Below are 20462 nucleotides of genomic sequence, written 5' to 3'. Positions count from 1 at the left end.
TGCTGGCCAGGGTAGTTGACTTACACCTTCTAGAGCACGTTGGGTGGCACGGGATACATGCGGACGTGCATTGTCCTGTTGGAACAGCAAGTTCCCTTGCCGGTCTAGGAATGGTAGAACGATGGGTTCGATGACGGTTTGGATGTACCGTGCACTATTCAGTGTCCCCTCGACGATCACCAGTGGTGTACGGCCAGTGTAGGAGATCGCTCCCCACACCATGATGCCGGGTGTTGGCCCTGTGTGCCTCGGTCGTATGCAGTCCTGATTGTGGCGCTCACCTGCACGGCGCCAAACACGCATACGACCATCATTGGCACCAAGGCAGAAGCGACTCTCATCGCTGAAGACGACACGTCTCCATTCGTCCCTCCATTCACGCCTGTCGCGACACCACTGGAGGCGGGCTGCACGATGTTGGGGCGTGAGCGGAAGACGGCCTAACGGTGTGCGGGACCGTAGCCCAGCTTCATGGAGACGGTTGCGAATGGTCCTCGCCGATACCCTAGGGACAACAGTGTCCCTAATTTGCTGGGAAGTGGCGGTGCGGTCCCCTACGGCACTGCGTAGGATCCTACGGTCTTGGCGTGCATCCGTGCGTCGCTGCGGTCCGGTCCCAGGTCGACGGGCACGTGCACCTTCCGCCAACCACTGGCGACAACATCGATGTACTGTGGAGACCTCACGCCCCACGTGTTGAGCAATTCGGCGATACGTCCACCCGGCCTCCCGCATGCCCACTATACGCCCTCGCTCAAAGTCCGTCAACTGCACATACGGTTCACGTCCACGCTGTCGCGGCATGCTACCAGTGTTAAAGACTGCGATGGAGCTCCGTATGCCACGGCAAACTGGCTGACACTGACGGCGGCGGTGCACAAATGCTGCGCAGCTAGCGCCATTCGACGGCCAACACCGCGGTTCCTGGTGTGTCCGCTGTGCCGTGCGTGTGATCATTGCTTGTACAGCCCTCTCGCAGTGTCCGGAGCAAGTATGGTGGGTCTGACACACCGGTGTCAATGTGTTCTTTTTTCCATTTCCAGGACTGTATTTGAGGTTCACCGAGGGAAGATTTTGATGGCTCGGAGGCTCGGCACGAGCATTTCAGAAACTGCGCGATTTGTCGGCTGCTCTAGAAGTGCTGTGGTGAGTGCCTTCAGCATGTGGAGAAGCAAGATGAAACATGTCCAGACGCCGCGGGGTTGGGCGGCCACCCCTCATTTCATATGTCGGACGTCGTAGGCTGGGCAGACAGATAAAACAGGACAGGTGGCGAATTGTGGAGGAAATAACATCAAACTTTGAAGCCGGGCGGAGTACAAATGTGTCTGAACACACAGTGCACCGAACACTCCTAGTATGGACGTCCGCAGCTGACGACCCATGCATGTGCCAATGTTAACTCCAAGACATCGGCAGCTACGTCCGAAGTGTGCACGTGACCAACGGCACTGGACGATGGCACAGTGGCAGAGCGTTGCATGGTCTGATGAATCCCTATATCTTGTTCATCATGCCGATGAGTGCGCGCGATCCTGTCGCCTTCCAGGGCAACAGCTCCTTAACAGCTGTACTGCGGGACGGAGATAAACTGGTTGCGTCTCCATTATGCTCTGGGGAACATTGACGTGGACATCATGGGTGCAGTGCAGCTCGTGCAAGGCACCATGACGGCCAAGGAGAATCCTACACGGTAGCAGACCACATACGCCCCTTCATGACGATCATGTTTCCCGACGCGGTGGCATTTTTCGACAAGAAAACGTGCCATGTTACAAGGCCAGGAGTCTGATGGAATGGTTTGAGGAAAACTGTGGCCAGTTCCAGTTGATTTGCTGGTCTCCCAGCTCGCCTGATCTGAAACATCTGGGATGTGACTGAATGTGGAGCCAGAGCTCATGGCCCCCACTCCTCGGAATTTCAGAGAATTAGGTGACTTGAATGTGCAGATGTGGTGCGAACTCCCTCAGCGACCTACAAAGGCCTCACTGCTTCCATACCACGACTTGTCGCCGCTGTTACCCGTGCCAGAGGTGGACATACCCGCTATTAGGTGTTCATAATGTTCTGGTTCAGTTTATCTTCAGACCGTAATGCACGGAATGTTTTAAGGAAGCCTTATTCTAACTGCGCAACGGCCTTGCCGCAGTGGATACACCGGTTCTCGTCAGATCACCGAAGTTAAGCGCTGTCGGGCGTGGCCGGCACTTGGATGGGTGACCATCGGGACCGCCATGCGCTGTTGTCATTTTTCGGGGTGCACTCAGCCTCGTATGCCAATTGAGGAGTTACTCGACCGAATAGTAGCGGCTCCGATCAAAGAAAACCACCATAACGACCGGGAGAGCGGTGTGCTAACCACACGCCCCTCCTATCCGCATCCTCATCTGAGGATGACACGGCGGTCGGATGGTCCCGATGGGCCGAGGAGGAGAACACTGTGCTTGCTAGGAAGGTGGAGCAGCACATACGAAGCCATGTAAGGTGTCTTCGCCTGTGTTCATTTTTGATGCACTACCAGTGAGACCTACTGCCATGCTGTGCTCCCGAGCGCTCCGTGCGCAGAATGCCTCCCCTTAAGAGCCCGTGAGAAACGGGACAAGAGGTAGCGGTGGTGGCGCGGCCGACCTGCGCTACGCTGGGTCACGGGACCCGCGCTCACAGACAGTGTCAAGGACAGCGAGAGCCGCTCTGGCAGAGCGCACAGCTTAGCCGAGCGGAAAGTCCCGCGGATTACAACTGCCGGATGCAGCCGTTACAGCCGAATGGAAGAAAAAAGGTGTCTGCAGGAGTGTGAACAGCTGCAAGAGAACTACTACTGTGCTCTTCAATCGCAAAAACAGACTTAGGGTAAAAAACTACTTCTAGGAATGTGGACAGCTACACGAGGCTGACGGCAATTCTGTTTTACGTAAGTGCGTAGACTTTAGTGGTCGTTGTCAGTGAAGGTACAATCTTCTGTATTGTTGGACCGCGTCATATTTCTTCTATATGATGGACATTTCGACTCCGCTGCTGAGATTTTCTCCAGGATCTTGTCGTGTCCACGACTGGATGAACACTAAGTGTTTAGTGAACAGTGGACATTACAAGATCCTGAAGAAGATCCGAAGAGAGGGGTCGAAACGTCGATTGTATAGAAGTATTATGACGCGGTGTAACAGTCCGTAAGATTTTAGCTTCAGCAGTTCTGTTCTTAACTACAAGATCTTCTTCTTCTTCTTCTTCTTCACCATGAATCCTTAGCAATCGACAGCACAGTGCATGATAGAGGGTACATTGTATTAATGTTATCAGTTTTCTTTCCTATTACATTCACTCGCTGAGCCAGAAGGAAACGACGGCCTGTATCCCTCTGTACGTCACCCAACCTCTCTCACCTTATTCTGTGATCGGTACGCGACGCATATGTCGGTACAGACGCGGATAAAATTGGTAGAGCAGAGGGGCGGGACCGATCATGGATGTCAAGACGCCCCCTCCCCCTCACTCCCCCCCCAACGCCAAGAAAATTTTACTGATAGTGTTCATATTTTTTCATGTATTAGTTCTCAAGTTTTTCAGCTAAAATTTTAAAATTTTGTACATGGCTGGAGCAGGAAGCATAAGATGAAATCTTCTTGAAGAAATAATAAACAGCCAATCAGTTGCGAAATGGAAGGTCTGCTTAAACCCCTTGAACATGGTTTCAACGTTTGCAAAAACGTCTTCTTCAGAAGGAAATAATGACAACCCGTTCTGAGAATTTTCAACGAAATGTCCATGTATGTATAAACAGCCTTTGAGACCTGGACAGGCAAAAATATTAAAAGATTCCATCTTACGGTTGCTACTCCAGCAATGTAACAAATTTAAAATTTATCCCTGCGCAGGTCTCAAAGGCTGATTCTACATACACTCCTGGAAATGGAAAAAAGAACACATTGACACCGTTGTGTCAGACCCACCATACTTGCTCCGGACACTGCGAGAGGGCTGTACAAGCAATGATCACACGCACGGCACAGCGGACACACCAGGAACCGCGGTGTTGGCCGTCGAATGGCGCTAGCTGCGCAGCATTTGTGCACCGCCGCCGTCAGTGTCAGCCAGTTTGCCGTGGCGTACGGAGCTCCATCGCAGTCTTTAACACTGGTAGCATGCCGCGACAGCGTGGACGTGAACCGTATGTGCAGTTGACGGACTTTGAGCGAGGGCGTATAGTGGGCATGCGGGAGGCCGGGTGGACGTACCGCCGAATTGCTCAACACGTGGGGCGTGAGGTCTCCACAGTACATCGATGTTATCGCCAGTGGTCGGCGGAAGGTGCACGTGCCCGTCGACCTGGGACCGGATCGCAGCGACGCACGGATGCACGCCAAGACCGTAGGATCCTACGCAGTGCCGTAGGGGACCGCACCGCCACTTCCCAGCAAATTAGGGACACTGTTGCTCCTGGGGTATCGGCGAGGACCATTCGCAACCGTCTCCATGAAGCTGGGCTACGGTCCCGCACACCGTTAGGCCGTCTTGCGCTCACGCCCCAACATCGTGCAGCCCGCCTCCAGTGGTGTCGCGACAGGCGTGAATGGAGGGACGAATGGAGACGTGTCGTCTTCAGCGATGAGAGTCGCTTCTGCCTTGGTGCCAATGATGGTCGTATGCATGTTTGGCGCCGTGCAGGTGAGCGCCACAATCGGGACTGCATACGACCGAGGTACACAGGGCCAACACCCGGCATCATGGTGTGGGGAGCGATCTTCTACACTGGCTGTACACCACTGGTGATCGTCGAGGGGACACTGAATAGTGAACGGTACATCCAAACCGTCATCAAACCCATCGTTCTACCATTCCTAGACCGGCAAGGGAACTTGCTGTTCCAACAGGACAATGCACTTCCGCATGTATCCCGTGCCACCCAACGTGCTCTAGAAGGTGTAAGTCAACTACCCTGGCCAGTAAGATCTCCGGATCTGTCCCCCATTGAGCATGTTTGGGACTGGATGAAGCGTCGTCTCACGCGGTCTGCACGTCCAGCACGAACGCTGGTCCAACTGAGGCGCCAGGTGGAAATGGCATGGCAAGCCGTTCCACAGGACTACATCCAGCATCTCTACGATCGTCTCCATGGGAGAATAGCAGCCTGCATTGCTGCGAAAGGTGGATATACACTGTACTAGTGCCGACATTGTGCATGCTCTGTTGCCTGTGTCTATGTGCCTGTGGTTCTGTCAGTGTGATCATGCGATGTATCTGACCCCAGGAATGTGTCAATAAAGTTTCCCCATCCTGGGACAATGAATTCACGGTGTTCTTATTTCAATTTCCAGGAGTGTATATGGACATTCCGTAGGAAATTTCCAAAACGGGTTGCCACTATTTCCTTCTGAAGAAGTAGTTTTTGTGTACGTTGTAACCAAGGTCAAGGGGTTTAAATAAACCATCAGTTTTGCATCGGGCTGGCTGTTTCTTATTTCTTCAAGAATATTGCTCAGCTAACTTTAGAAAAGTAAAGTAACACGAAAATTAAGACTCCCGAAAATGGCAAGGAATTCGAGAAAATTACCAGCTCTGATTAACGCAGGTTAGTTCTCAGTCGCTTGGCTAAGAGTTTTCGTATGTGGACGCACATGCGTCTTTACCTGCTGCAGAGAACATTCGAGCCAGGAAAAGGCGTCGGTTCACAGACTGTGAGGATACCAGCTGACGGCAACAAACTCGACACGTTACGTGAGTCGTCAAGCAGAGCCAGCAAAACACAGGAAGCAGAGTAAAGCAAAACAGGAGGAGAGATGTACATGAACATTTTGTATATTCTGTGGTCATTATTATTAAAATCCTGGTCTTCTGCGGTGTCGGTTTAAAAGTAATGGTGACAACAAGTTGCATTAGATGGCGGTGGGGGTGGACGTGGGGGGGGGGGGGGGGGGGGAGGGGGGGAGAGAAAGAGAAGGAAGGCAAAGTAAAAAACTGAGCTCCCTCCCCCTTCTCCTAGAACTTAACTCTCAGTCAGCTGCTGACATGCTGGCGGAATAATGATGACACAGTTATATTCATATAACGGTTCTCTAAATTTATCCAACAGGTTTTTCTGGGAATTACGCCTCTCAATGTGTTCCGTGCCTCTTGTCATGCATGCTTCATAAAGACTACAAATTCTCTAATAATGCTTTACAATTGGTCGCAATTGCGTGTCGTATGCGTTTACCATTACAGATCTACCGCATTTTCCGGACTTCTAACAACTTATATTCCATTGGTCTTCCCTAATACTGATCATACGTAATGGAGCCATTTCGTGTGGCTTTTCAGTTTTATTCCTAAATAGTTACATGATGTGAGTCGCGCAAGATATTCACAACAGATGCTGTTATGCGATCGTACCTGAACACATGTACATGTGTTGAGCAAAGATAAAAAATTACTCGTCAGCTGCCCAGAAACCCTTTTTTGGTTCACTTTAACGGTTTCAGCGGTTCAAACTGTCATCTTCAGAGGTGAAATAGACTCAAATTATTAGTAAGCCGATGTCAGAATAGGATTCGAACGGTAGTGCCCTTTGTTACTGAATCAACAAATAGGCACATCGCATTTTTTTGCAATGTCGCCGTGTTTACTGATCGTGTAACAAAAGACACTACCTTGGGAGTTTTATTTTGACGGTGGTTTACCAGTGATTTGAGTCTATGACAGTTTGTAACATTGATACTGGTAAAATGCACCAAATAAAGAGTTTTTCTGCAGCTGACGTGACTTTTTATCTGTGGTAAAATGCTCTTCAGGTGCTGAATTACAACTATGAACAAAAATGTGCACCTACGCTAACAAGCTAAGTCCGCATAACCACCTGTTTAATTGCATGTTGCACTTTCTTGCACTCCGTGTGGCTCTTTAGCGGATACGGCAGCGAGGAACAGATGCCGTTCATGAACAGAGAATTCAGATATTAATTTATTCTACGTCTAATACCAAATAGTAAAAATAATAGATAACTTTGTTGCGGTATTTGCAGCGTCAGTTGCTAAAAGTAGATTTCAATGCAGAAATATATACCGCTGCAAAAGGTTTATAAATCCGTCACTCTTCAATATAATGTCGAGCCCTGCAGTAGGCACCAGATAGCGTCGCCAAGTGTGTTCCACCGAGTTCAGATGAGGTGAATTTGATGGTAAAGGCATCTGTGTGAGTTCACTATCATGGTCCTCAACCCACCGTAGCTCGAATCTGACTTGTAATGTATACAAATATCTTGCTGGAAGGTGCCATTGGCGTAAAGGTAGGCATCAGTCATGAAGGGGTGCAGATGCTCTGCAATAATACTTTAGTAGTCCTAATATGTGAGCAACTTCCATTACTACCAAAGGTTCCCCATGAAAGCCCAGATGAATACACGCCCTCCCCCCACCCCTCTCTCTCTCTCCAGCTCCATAGCACAGTACGGACCACAAAGGACTGTATACGTGATGCGGTGCATGTTTCGAGTAGCCTTTCACCTGGATGACGGACTACCCGGACACGACCATCCACTTGATATAGCAAGAAAGGTCATTCACCCGACCATGTCACACCAATATTCAAGTAAGCGATAGGTGACATCCATTATATTACAGGCCCATATGATTAACGTAGATATGCAGCAAGATTTTGGAACATATATTTTGTTCGAACGAGAACGGTCTATTGACACACAGTCAACGCGAATTTAGAAAACATCATTCTTGTCAAACACAACTAGCTCTTTACACACAACGAAGTATCTAGTGCTACTGACAAGGGATCTCAAATCGATTCTCTATTTCTGGATTTCCAGAAGGCTTTTGACACTGTACTTTTGGAATATCGTCTCAGCTGTGTGAGTGATGGATTCGTGATTACGTCTCAGAGAAATCACAGTTCGTAGTAACTGACGGAAAGCTATGGAATAAAACAGAAGTGATTTCTGGCGTTCCGCAGCGTAGTGTTACAGGCCCTCTGCTTTTCCTTATTATATGAAAGATTTACGAGACAATCTGAGCAGCCGTTTCAGGTTGTTTGCAGACGGTGCTGCCGTTTATTGTCTAGTAAAATTATCAGAAGATCGAAACAAATTGCTGAACAATTTAGAAAAGATATCTTTGTGGTGCAATTTTGTCAGTTGACCCTAAATAACGAAAAGTGTGAGGTCACACACATCCCTTAAACTTCGGTTACACGATAAATCAGTCACATCGAAAGGCCGTAAATTCAACTAAAATGCCAAGAAATTTCAGTTACGAACAACTTAAATTGAAAGGAACACACTTAAAATGTTATGGGGAAACCAAACCAAAGACTGCGTTTTGTTGGCAGCATATTTAGAAAATGTAACAGACCTACTAAAGAGACTGCCTACATAACGTTTGTCCGTCCTCTTTTGGAGTACTGCTGCGGTGTCTGGTATGCTTACCATATAGGATTAACTGAATACATCGAGAAAATTCAAAGAAGGGCAGCACGCTTTGTATTATCGCGGAATAGGGCAGAGAGTGTCGCTGAAATGATGCAGGGTTTGGGGTGGACATAATCAAAACAAAGGCCTTTTTCGTTGCGGCGAAACCTTCTCACGAAATATCAGTCACCGACTTTCTCCTCCGAATGCGAAAATATTTTGTTGACGCCAACATGCATAGGACCAAACGGTCGTCATAATAAAATCAGGGAAATCAGAGATCACACCGAAAGGTATAGGTGCTCGTTTTTTTTTTTTTTTTACATGCTGTTCGAGATTGGAATAATAGATAATTATTGTGAAGGTGGTTCAGTGAACTCTCTGCCAGGTACTTGTGTGTGAGTTGCAGAGTATCCATGTAGATATAGATGTAGGAGACACATTTCGATTGATCCACGATCCAAACCCAGAGCGATCCCGTGGTACTGGAATTCAGTTGACAGTGTTGTTGGTTCAGCCTGAGAAAATGAGGGGACCGTCTGCTGCATAGCCCCATGTTCGGCATTGTGAGCTGAACGGAATGGTCCGGTGCACTTGTGCTTGTACCAACGGGGGAAACCTCTATGGTCTCTGACGAGACGTGGACGTCCAGCACTTGGTCATCTACTCGTGGTTTCATTGTTCTGCAGTCACTTTCCATTCCACGATCACTGCTGCTCTACTTACACGCTTTCCTCGCTGCTGGCCTACAGTTTTCCCAAGCACCCCATATTGGGCGTGAACCAACTATTATCTCTCGAATTAACTGATCAAAGGTCTCCCTGGCTCAGAGACCGCGGCGCTGGATGGCAATCTCGCTGTGGTCACTGGTTACAATGCTTTGGCTCGCCACTGTGTGATCACGCACGTAACGGGGGAAATACCGTTTAGCAAAGCACTTGCAGGCATTGAAAGGAGACCTCTCGCGGGGAGTTGAGGGGGTCGCGGTCGCACGGTGTCGGCGGCGGCAGCAGCAGCAGCGGCGGCAGGCCCGCGTCACGTGCCCGCTCACGCTGCTGAGGCTCGGCAGGGCTCACGTGTGGGCCCACACGTCGCGGGAGACGCGCGGCCTCGACCCCTGACCCCGCGCGGCGCCCCTGCCAGAGCGAGCGCCTGCGGTCGCCCTCACGTCGCCGTACACGCGACCCGCCACCTAGCGGAGCGCCTGATGAGCTCACGGGCCGTGTGCGCATTACCTACCCAGCCCGTCCCGTTAACGCGTTAATAGCCAGCACGCCATTTCAGCGGCCTGTGGAGGCCTTGTCATTCCGCTGTCCTCCCTCAACTCATCTCCAACCGTCCCCGTCTCCGACCAAATGACGTGTTAACTGTTGTCTCGTTTCAGGCTCCGGCCTCTGAGGTAGGCTGACCTTTGGTTCGTTATTTCCAACGATAATAGTTGGCCGGCCTGAGTGGCCGAGCGGTTATAGGCGCTTCAGTCTGGAACCGCGCGACCGCTACGGTCGCAGCTTCGAATCCTGCCTCGGGCATGGATGTGTGCGGTGTCCTTAGGTTAGTTAGGTTTAAGTAGTTCTAAGTTCTAGGGGACTGATGACCTCGGAAGTTAATTCAGAGCCATTTGAACCATTTGATAATAGTTGGTGCATGTCCAATATGGAGGTATTTGGGAAGGGGTGGGGTTGGGGGTAGTGGGGGGGGGGGGGATGGGAGTAGACACGCAACGCGCAGCAGGCCACATTCATTCGGGATGGCCTACTATGGTAGTGGACTGCCGGCGAACAATGGAAAATTGTACTGAATTGCAGGAGGATCTGCAACGAATTGACGCATGGTGCAGGGAATGACGATTGAATCTCAATGTAGACAAGTGTATGTGCTGCGAATACATAGAAAGAAAGATCCCTTATCATTTAGCTACAATATAGCAGGTCACCAACTGGAAGCAGTTAATTCCATAAATTATCTGGGAGTAGGCGTTAGGAGTGATTTGAAATGGAATGATCATATAAAGTTGATCGTCGGTAAAGCAGATGCCAGACTGAGATTCATTGGAAGAATCCTAAGGAAATGCAATCCGAAAACAAAGGAAGTAGGTTACAGTACACTTGTTCGCCCACTGCTTGACTATTGCTCACCAGTGTGGGATCAGTATCTGATAGGGTTGACAGAAGAGATAGAGAAGATCCAACGGAGAACAGCGCGCTTCGTTACAGGATCATTTAGTAACCGCGAAAGCGTTACGGAGATGATCGATAAACTCCAGTGGAAGACTGTGCAAGAGAGACGCTCAGTAGCTCGGTACGGGCTTTTGTTGAAGTTTCGAGAACATACCATCTCCGAGGAGTCAAGCAGTATATAGCTCCCTCCTACGTATATCTCGCGAAGAGACCATGAGGATAAAATCAGAGAGATTAGAACCCACACAGAGGTATACCGACAATCTTTCTTTCCACGAACAATACGAGACTGGAATAGAAGGGAGAACCGATAGAGGTACTCAGGCTACCCTCCGCCACACACCGTCAGGTGGCTTGCGGAGTACGGATGTAGATGTAGCTACAAATAGGCCGAACCTTATTAACAATGTCAGTATAGGAACGGGGATTAGCGATCACGATGTCATTTTAGCAACTATGATTACGAAAGTTAATAAATCACTCAACAAGGCTAGGCGTGTGTTTCTGCTAGATAGAGCAGATAAGCAGTTATTAACATCTCACTTAGACAGTGAATTGCCATCATTTAGTTCCAGCAAGATGGATGTAGAGGAATTGTGGGCAAAGTTTGAGCAGATTATAAATCGTGATCTGAAAGTTACGTGCCTTACTAGTAAAACGCATTAAGGATAGGAAAGACCCACTATGGTTTGATAACGAAATTCTGAGGATGCTGAAGAAGCAGAGGCTGTTGCACTCTCGATTCAAAAGGAAACTCACTAATGATGACAACCGAAGGTTAGTAGAGGTTCTGGCGTCTGTGAAAAGATCCATGCGCGAAGCTTACAACAAAAACTACCACCGTCACACCTTAGCAAAAGATCTGCCAGAGAACCCGAGGAAATTCTGGTCTTATGTAAAATAGCTAAGCGGGTCTAAGGCTTCCATTCAGTCCCTTGCTGACCAGTCTGGTCTGGCAATTGGAGATAGCAAAACCAAAGCCGAAGTTTAAATTTTAGTTCGGGAAATCGTTCACGCAGGAGAACCGTACAAACATATCGTCGTTTGACAATCGGACAGATTACCGTATGGACGACATAGAAATAAGCATCCCTGGCGTTCAGAAACAACTGAAAGATTTAAAAGCAAATAAATCAACAGGTCCGGATGGAATCCCAGTTCGATTTTACAAAGAGTACTCTACGGCATTGGCCTCTTACCTAGCTTGGATTTATCTTGAATCTCTCGCCCAGCACCAAGTCCCAAGCGACTGCAAAAAGGCGCAGGTCACTCCAGGATATAAGAAAGGTAAAATATATAAGAAAGATAAAAGAACGGACCCGCAAAATTACGGACCTTATCCGTAACATCTCTGTGTTTCAGAATCCTTGAACACATTGTCAGTTCGAATATAATAAATTTCTTGAGACTGCAAAGCTTATGTCCACGAATCAGCATGGTTTTAGAAAGCATCGCTCATGCTAAACTCAGCTTCCCCTTTTCTCGCATGATGTACTGCGAACTATGGATGAAGGGCAACAGCCAGATTCCACATTTCTAGATTTCCGGAAAGCGTATGACACGGTGCCCCATTGGAGGCTGTTAACGAAGGTACGAGCTTGTGGAATAAATTCACAGATTTGTGAGTGGCTCGAAGACTTGTTAAGTAATAGAACCCACTATGTTGTCCTCGATGGTGAGTGTTCCTGAGAGGCAAGGGTGTCTTCAGGAGTACCCCAAGGAAGTGTGATAGGACCGCCGTTCTTCTGTTTATACAAAACTAATTTCGCAGACACGGTACCAGCAATCTTCGGTTGTTTGCTGATGATGCCGCGGTGTACGGTAAGGTGTCGAAGTTGAGTGACTGTAGGAATATACAAGACGACTTGTATAAAACTTACAGTTGTCGTGACGAATGGCAGTTAGCTCTGAATGTGGAAAAATGTAAGTTAATGGGGATGAGTACGAAGAACAAACCTGTAATGTCCGGATACAGTATTAGAAATGTCTTCGTTGACACAGTGACGTGGTTTAAATATCTGGGCATAACGTTGCAAAGCGATGTGAGGTGGAATGAGCATGTAAAAACTGGTAGGGAAGGCAAATGGTCGACTTTGGTTTACTGGGAGAATTTTAGGAAAGAGTGGTTCACCTGTAAAGGTGGCCGCATATAGGACCCTAGTGCCTCCTATTCTTGGCTGCTGCTCGAATGTTAGGGATCCGTACCAGGTCGTATTGAAGGAAGACATCGAAGCAATTCAGAGGCGGGCTACTACATTTATTACCGCTAGGTTCGCTCAACACGTAAGAGTTACGGAGATGCTTCCGAAAATCAAATAGGAATTCCTGGAAGGAAGGCGACTTTCTTTTCGAGAAACACTGTTGAGAAAATTTAGAGAACCGGCATTTTAACCTGACTGCAGAACGATTCTACTGCCGCCAACATACATTGCGCGAAAGGACCACAAAGATAAGATACGAGAAATTAGGACTCATACGGAGGCATATAGGCAGTCGTTTTGGCCTCGCTCTTTTGGCGAGTGGAACAGGAAAGGAAATGACTAGTGTGGTACAGGGTACCATCCGTCACGCACCGTATGGTGGCTTGCGGAGTATCCATGTGTATGTAGATGTAGACGTCCGATTATGCACACCGAACCAAGGCTTCAGAAAATCAAGACACGCACATAAGCTTTGTCGACTTAGGAAAATTGTTCGACAATACAGAATGATACAAGATGTTCGAAATCCTCACAAACGTACAAGGTCTTGACAAAAATATGGAAAAACAACGCATTACCGTCCCGTCCATGGCGGTATAAGAAACCCGTTGGCATTGCAAACAGGTTCTCGTTTCGGAATGGCTAAACAGGGGTTCTGTGTGGTACTCAAGGGGATGTTATACCATTCTTCCTGCAAAGTAGTGGCAAGTTCAGGTAACGTCGATGGAGGTAAATAGCGATCACGCACTCTTCTCTCCAAAGTAGACCACAAAGGCTCCATAATATTCACATCGGGTCGCTGTGGTGGTCAGGACGGATGCAAGAATTCAAAACCAGTTTTTGGACATAGCAAAACCACTGGATAACAAACATTGTACCATGGGATGAAACTGGTCAGCCAAAGTCGTCACATAATCCTTGCCAGTAATACGATCATACAGAATAACCATGGGGCCACGGAATACGGCGATATGGCTGCCCAAATTATCTCCGAAACCCCGCCATATTTCTCCATATTTCTGTCTCGGCAGCAAACAGCCTGCATCGTAGGCTTCGGACGGAGTACACTAGACGCAATCTGAAACAAGACTCATCCGTTCATATGACTTCCTTCCATTGCTCCACAGTCCAGAGTTTATTGCTTCCGCACAGTGTTTTCCTGTCAGAGGCATTTGTATCACTGATGTTTCGTTTCGGAATTTCCGGCTCGCCCGGAAGTTCCCAGCTTATGGAGCTTCGTTTATTTGGTTTTGGTGCTGACAAGGTTTGCGAGTGCGATGTTCAGTTCTGCAGGAACTTTTGCAACTGTGGTCCTCTTGTTATTTTTCGCCACGCTGCTCTTCACTGATCTTCCGATCACGATCACTCAACACACACATTCGTCGACGTCGTGAGATACCAGTTGATGCTTCTTCGCTTTCCCTGTATGCCGCATAAATCTTCGATGTGGCACATATTTAAACACCTAACACTTCAGGTACCCTGGCTACGGAAGCACCCACAATACGAACACCAAGCATTTGCCCATGTTCCACTTCACTTCGCTCAGACATATGCTCTCACAACTACAGAGAACCCTCCTGACCTCGACTGACATTCGCAATTTACTGAGGGCATTGCACATGCGTCATTCGTGGTCAAACCTCGGTGTTTGTAGAGCGAGATTTTCACTCTGCAGCGGAGTTTGCGCTGATATGAAACTTCCTGGCAAATTAAAATATGTGCCGGACCGAGACTCAAACTCGGGACCTTTGCCTTTCGCGGGCAAGTGCCCTGAGCTACCCAAGCACGACTCACGCCCCGCCCCGTCCTACTGGCAGAAGTAAAGCTGTGAGGACGGGGCGTGAGTCGTGCTTGGGTAGCTCAGTTGGTAGAGCACTTGCCCGCGAAAGGCAAAGGTCCCGAGTTCGAGTTTCGGTCCGGCACACAGTTTTAATTTGCCAGGAAGTTTCTCCATGTTTGTCTTCAAGCATGCGTTCTTCGTGGTGTTTCCATATTTTTGTCCAAGCTCTGCCTGTGTAAGCAATAGGAAAAGGTCAAAATATTCCATATGTACCAGCATCAAGAGTGAACAATAACAATCTACGACCAAGGTCAAAGTGCTCGGATTTAAAAGGTTGCAATATAAGGATTCAGTCTTGACCCCTACTGTTCAATCTGTTCATCGAAGGAGCAACGACTGAAGTAAAAGAATGTTTCAGTAGTAGGATGAAAATCCAGGGTGAAAGGGTAAAAGAATGGATCAAAAGGATTCAAATCCAGGGTGAAAGGACATCAGTGATGAAATTCCTAGATGACACTGGTGTCCTCTCTAAAACTGAAGAAGATCTGCAGGACATGAGGAATAAAATAAACAGTGTAATGAATAAAGAATATGGATTGAGAGTAAACTGAAGGAAGACGAAAGTAAAGAGGAGTAGCAGGAATGAACTTAGTGCTAAACTTATCAAAAGCGATAGCCGCAAAGTTGCGGAATTCTGCTGCCTTAAAAGCAAAGTAACACGTAATGCACGAAGCAAGGTGTATATGAAAATCAGACTATGGAAGGAGAAAAGGGTATTCGCCACCAAAGGAAGTGTACTACTACGAAACGTAGGCCTTAATTTGAGGAAGAAATATCTGAGTATGTACGTTTGTAACTCAGGATTGTGTGGTAGTGAATGATAAAAATGTGGCGAAATCCGAAACGAAGATAGTCGAAACTTTTGAGATGTGGTGCTACTGAAGAATCTTGAAAGTCAGGTGGCCTGATAGGGTAAGGAGTGAGGTTGTTCTCCTCAGAACCGGCGAGTAAAGAAACGTACGGGAAACCTGAGAAGAAGAAGGGACAGGGTGATAGGACGTGTGTTGAGACATCAGGGAAATAACTTGCACGGTACTAGAGGAAGTTGTAGAGTGTAAAAACTGTAAAGGAAGACAGAGGTTGGAATAAATCCAACAAATAATTGATGACGTAGGATGCAAATACCGTGAGATGAAGAGGTTAGCACAGGTGAAGAATTCGTGGCGGGTCACATTGAACCACTCAGAAGACTAGACAATGGAAAAAAAGAACGAACGAAAAGTATCGTTAAAGGTATGATACTCATGAAATTACTGAGAGAAAAGTATGATGTTTGGATAGTTATCTTTTTACAGCAGATATACTCTATCGGCTCTAATGTCTTCTTCAAATCTATCTACAGCCGAGAGAGAGAGAGAGAGAGAGAGAGAGAGAGAGAGAGAGAGAGAGAGAGAGAGACGGGGGGGGGGGGGTAATTTTTACAAATTTTAAATATAATAGCGCAAGCGTAAATTAAACAATGTTTTTACTTTCATTACAGAATAATTTTTAAAGATTTTGGGACGTATAATATGAAATTACAGAAGGAGCTATCAGAAATACGGCTGAATAGTAACGAAAAGTAAATGAATTGCGTGTACCTAAACTTCCGGTTCTTGCATGTTGAGATATACCGGGCGTTCAAAAAGTCTCACCGCAGTGCCGCATGATTGTTAGCCGCGAGTGCCGTATGATTGTTCGCCTGCCTGGGTTGCTTCCCTTCAAGTGGACTCTCCCAACATTCCACTGTTTCGTTTATCTCAGCCAGCATCAGCAATATCGTTGGTGTGTGTCGTTACGTGTTGACGTGAACGTATAAGTTTAGTTCTTTTGATCGTTTGTTTCGTTTCTGCCACTGTTAAAATGCTAACGATTGAACAACGTGTGTTTTTAGTCGAACAAGTGTTCAAAGCTGGCAGCTGGCACTCAGTTTCAGTTCGTCAAACATTTAATTCAGTTTTCCCAGAGACAAGACTCCCACATCCGATACTGTGCGAGATTTGATTAACAAATTTCGAAGTACGGGTTCAGTGACAGATACACCGAGGAGTGATCGTCCTAGCGTTTTGTCTGAGGATAAACTACTCGATATTTCCGATAAAATGTCCATAATTCCGAACAAGTCAGTAAGAAAAATCGCTGAGGAAATCGATGTTAGTGTCGGAACGGCCGACACAGCTGTAAGGAAAAAATTAGAACTTTCACCATACAAAGTGACAGTCTTGCAAGAACTGAAAAATACTGGTCATGGCAAGATACTGCATTACTGTCAATGTTTGAAAAATTTCGTTCAACAAAATGGAAGGGATATTCTTAATGAAATGTTTTTCACTGATGAGGCGTGGTTTCATTTATCCGGGTACATGAACTCGCAAAATTCTCGTATGTGGAGTACTGCAAATCCACTGTGTATTCATGAGGAACCACTTCATTCTGTGAAAATAGGAGTTTGGATTGCAATTTCTAGACGTCGGATTGTGTGTCCCCTATTTTTCAACGAAACAATAAACACACAACGATACTGCAGTGATATTCTGTACCCATTCATAGGAGAACTTGTGTTAAGTGAAATACTGAACGTTTATTTTCCACAAGATGGTGCAACCGCGCATACACCTCGCGTTTCAATGTCACTGCTTGCTGTTGTTTTTGGTGATCGCATAATTTCACAGGGACTTTGGCCTCCACGATCGCCTGACCTAACACCACCTGACTTTTTCTTCTGAGGGTGCAGCGAAAGCAACTGTCTATAAAAACCGTCCAAAATCCACCGATGAATTGAAAACTGCAATATCCACTTTCACTGCTTCTGTTACAGCAGAAATGTTACAGGTCGTGTTTGGAAACATGATTAGGCGGATTGAATTGTGTATTCAACAACAGGGGGGACACTTTCAACATTTAGTGTGAAAATTTGTAAGTAAAAATGAATATTCGATACATTAATAACTTGTATTTCACTGAGTTACATTTCGGTATTTTCACTGCGGCATACGGCACAGGCGGCTAACAATCATACGGCACTGCGGAGAGACTTTTTGAACACCACGTATTTTTGCTAACAGATAAGTAGAGCTCTATTCACCCTCTTATCTTGTTGTTAAGCAAATAATTTCACCTTCCTGTTGTGGTGGGGTGTTTTCTTGTGAGCTTTTTCATGTTCGACGATTTCCCGAAGGCTTCAGTTTTTTGAGACAGATTTTATACGTCACTTCCTTATTATGCAGCTTCACTTTCTGAAGGTGCTCAGCAGTCTTCTAATGTTCAGTGGTCAGTACATGCTGGCGAGTAGGAAAGCGTGGCGAAAGGATGTACGCAGACCTGCAGCCGTAGCTGCAGCTATGCTAGGGAGCGCCTAAGTCGGCCTGTATCCGCCTTTGCTAAGTCCCGACAGCGGTACAACACATGTCGACATGTCGGGCCGCCGCCCACACATCGCGTGTCCGTGCACGTGGGACAGGCGCTTTCAAGCCGGCCGCTAAATGTTAATGACAGACGTTCCCCACAAGGCCGAGAGCCAAGTGTATGGCGTCATCACAACCTGTGTACCACTTCTCTCTCTCTGTCTCTACCCCCCTCCGTCCTTCTTTCTCTTTGCTCTGACGCGTGCGTGCCGTCCAACCCCAGCCCCGAGACGCGCGTGCACTCTCGCACGTTAAGAAGCGGCAGAGTGTACGTGTGCAACATAGCTCCAGCGGCAGTACTAGTTTCTCAGCGATTGTGGAAAACGAGCAGATATTCAGTGCGTAATATTACAAGTGATTGGAAAAATACATGTGTGGAAAATTCTTACCAAATGGTGGAGCTGGTAGGCGAGAGATTACGTGTACCGAAGAAGAAAGCAGTAGAGAGAAAGAAGGTTGTGAGAGTGCGATGGAGATTGTGAAAATTCCCTCTCGTTCTCACGTCGGAGGATCTGCGATGTGCCAGCCGCTGTGGCCGAGCGGTTCTAGGCGCTTCAGTCCGGAACCGCGCTGCTGCTACGGACGCAGGTTCCAATCCTTGGTTGGTTGGTTGTTTGGGGGAAGAGACCAAACTGCGAAGTCATCGGTCTCATCGGATTAGGGAAGGATGGGGAAGGAAGTCGGCCGTGCCCTTTCAAAGGAACCATCCCGACATTTGCCTGGAGCGATTTAGGGAAATCACGGAAAACGTAAATCAGGATGGCCGGACGCGGGATTGAACCGTCGTCCTCCCGAATGCGAGTCCAGTGTGCTAACCACTGAGCCACCTCGCTCGGTTCCAATCCTTCCTCGGGCATGGATGTGTCTGATGCCCTTAGGTTAGTTAGGTTTAAGTAGTTCTAAGTCCAGGGGACTGATGACCACAGATGTTAAGTCCCATAGTGCTGAGAGCCATTTGAACCTTCTTCTGCGGCCTCACACTGGCAACCGCGGCCAAAATCCGCCGTACACTGTGTGACGTTCGGCGCGAAGCCAATGACGCGACATACTGCTCGGCAGATTACTAGGGAACGTTTGCTGGCTCATCTGGATTAATTCCTTGCACTGCTACACATCTACCATCAGTCTAAAGAAAGGTCGCTTTGACCCGCGAGACTGGGTTGCGCTTCTCAATATTACAAAGTCAATAATTAAAGCCCTCTAGCTAGCGAACTAGTTTCAGGCAGGATTCGGAGACCCGACCACTGGACTGGGGTATGTTCACCGTTAACAGCTCAGTACGCCGCATCCTACTGGTTACTAGCAGCCTTCCGCCGGAAACCACAACAGCAACAAAAACGGGAATACAGTTCAAAGTTAGTAGGGAAAAGTCACACACCATACTTATACATGCACTGAAACAGATGCTATTTATTTGTTTCATTTACCTGTAGCAAAATCCGTCACTTTTGTCCAACACTATTTCCAGCTAGTTAATGGTTCCACGCTGTGCTCTGGAGCGTCTTTCTATCGAACATGTACAAACTCACAAAACCGCAACACTCGCCTGGAAAAGCTGGAAACTGTTTAAGGTGAAATCCAAGACCATGCATAGGAATGAACTTTGGAACGCTTTGTAGGATTCTGTATTGAAAAACTACCCTCATTGATCTCAGAGAGTCACACAACCCAGATCTCCGAGATGATGACCACTTTGAAACACAAATTCTGCCGCCAGCGGGCACGCGATTTTCCACCTCAACCCCACGAGAGATGCCGGGCGTCTCTTCAATTTCGTGAGCTCCAAACTGCTCCATAGAGTTGCATAAAAGCTGTGTACCAAGCGAGAGGAACACAACAGATGCTGTGAGAGGTCGCCACCGCCGCACAGGCACAATCACTTGCCCCGCATCCCTGTGCGGTGCAGAGGCCTCGAGATGGCGCTCATAAACCCAGACCTCTTCCTGCTTCCGTGCCACTTCCCCCAGCGCTCACAGTGTGGACAGCTGCTGTAGGGAGCGACGTCCAGTGCGGGCCACATCTCTTCCGCCTTGTGCTGGGGTATCTGGAAATCCTTCTGCCGACATGCGCGGAAAACCCGACGCTGCATTTGTGACGTAAAATCGCGAATGAGATGTGTGCCCATGTTGATATTAGATAGGAGTATGGGAATAGCTGTTATGGGCGCCATGATAATAGTGAAATAACCGCAGGTATACTTGTTTTGCAAATCAAACTGCCTTTTCCTGCTGCTAGTTATTTAATTTATCCCATACGCGTTTCGTCGCCTTCTCCTTTTCTAAGGCATCATCAGTGGGATCTATAATGATACAGTTTTGTTAGTTATAGATTATCACACAGACAAACAAACTTGTTAACCGCAGGTATTTTTGTGACCACTCCTTTTAATGATGCGATTCGAATATATCGTCATCAGATTCAACATGGCACGTCTAAGTTGACTCAGTACATTACGTGGTGTCTGTTCCC

The 20462-nt window shown here is 47.6% G+C and overlaps 2 protein-coding genes and 1 pseudogene across 2 annotated transcripts in view; 2 read left to right on the top strand and 1 right to left on the bottom strand.

Moving 5' to 3' along the window:
• The window catches only part of LOC126163022 (rab3 GTPase-activating protein catalytic subunit), a 477254-nt gene that overhangs the window by 332206 nt on the left and 124586 nt on the right, over positions 1 to 20462 (top strand). The gene's annotated exons all lie outside the window — the stretch shown is intronic.
• LOC126163023 (TLR4 interactor with leucine rich repeats) overlaps positions 1 to 20462 on the bottom strand; it is a 318353-nt gene that overhangs the window by 254578 nt on the left and 43313 nt on the right. The gene's annotated exons all lie outside the window — the stretch shown is intronic.
• On the top strand, positions 2131 to 2248 carry LOC126163440 (5S ribosomal RNA; annotated as a pseudogene).

The sequence above is a fragment of the Schistocerca cancellata genome, chromosome 2, assembly GCF_023864275.1.
Source record: "Schistocerca cancellata isolate TAMUIC-IGC-003103 chromosome 2, iqSchCanc2.1, whole genome shotgun sequence".
NCBI classification, from domain to species: domain Eukaryota; kingdom Metazoa; phylum Arthropoda; class Insecta; order Orthoptera; family Acrididae; genus Schistocerca; species Schistocerca cancellata.
The sequence above is the reverse complement of the archived record's forward strand: the minus strand, read 5'-3'. Positions and strand labels throughout refer to the sequence as shown.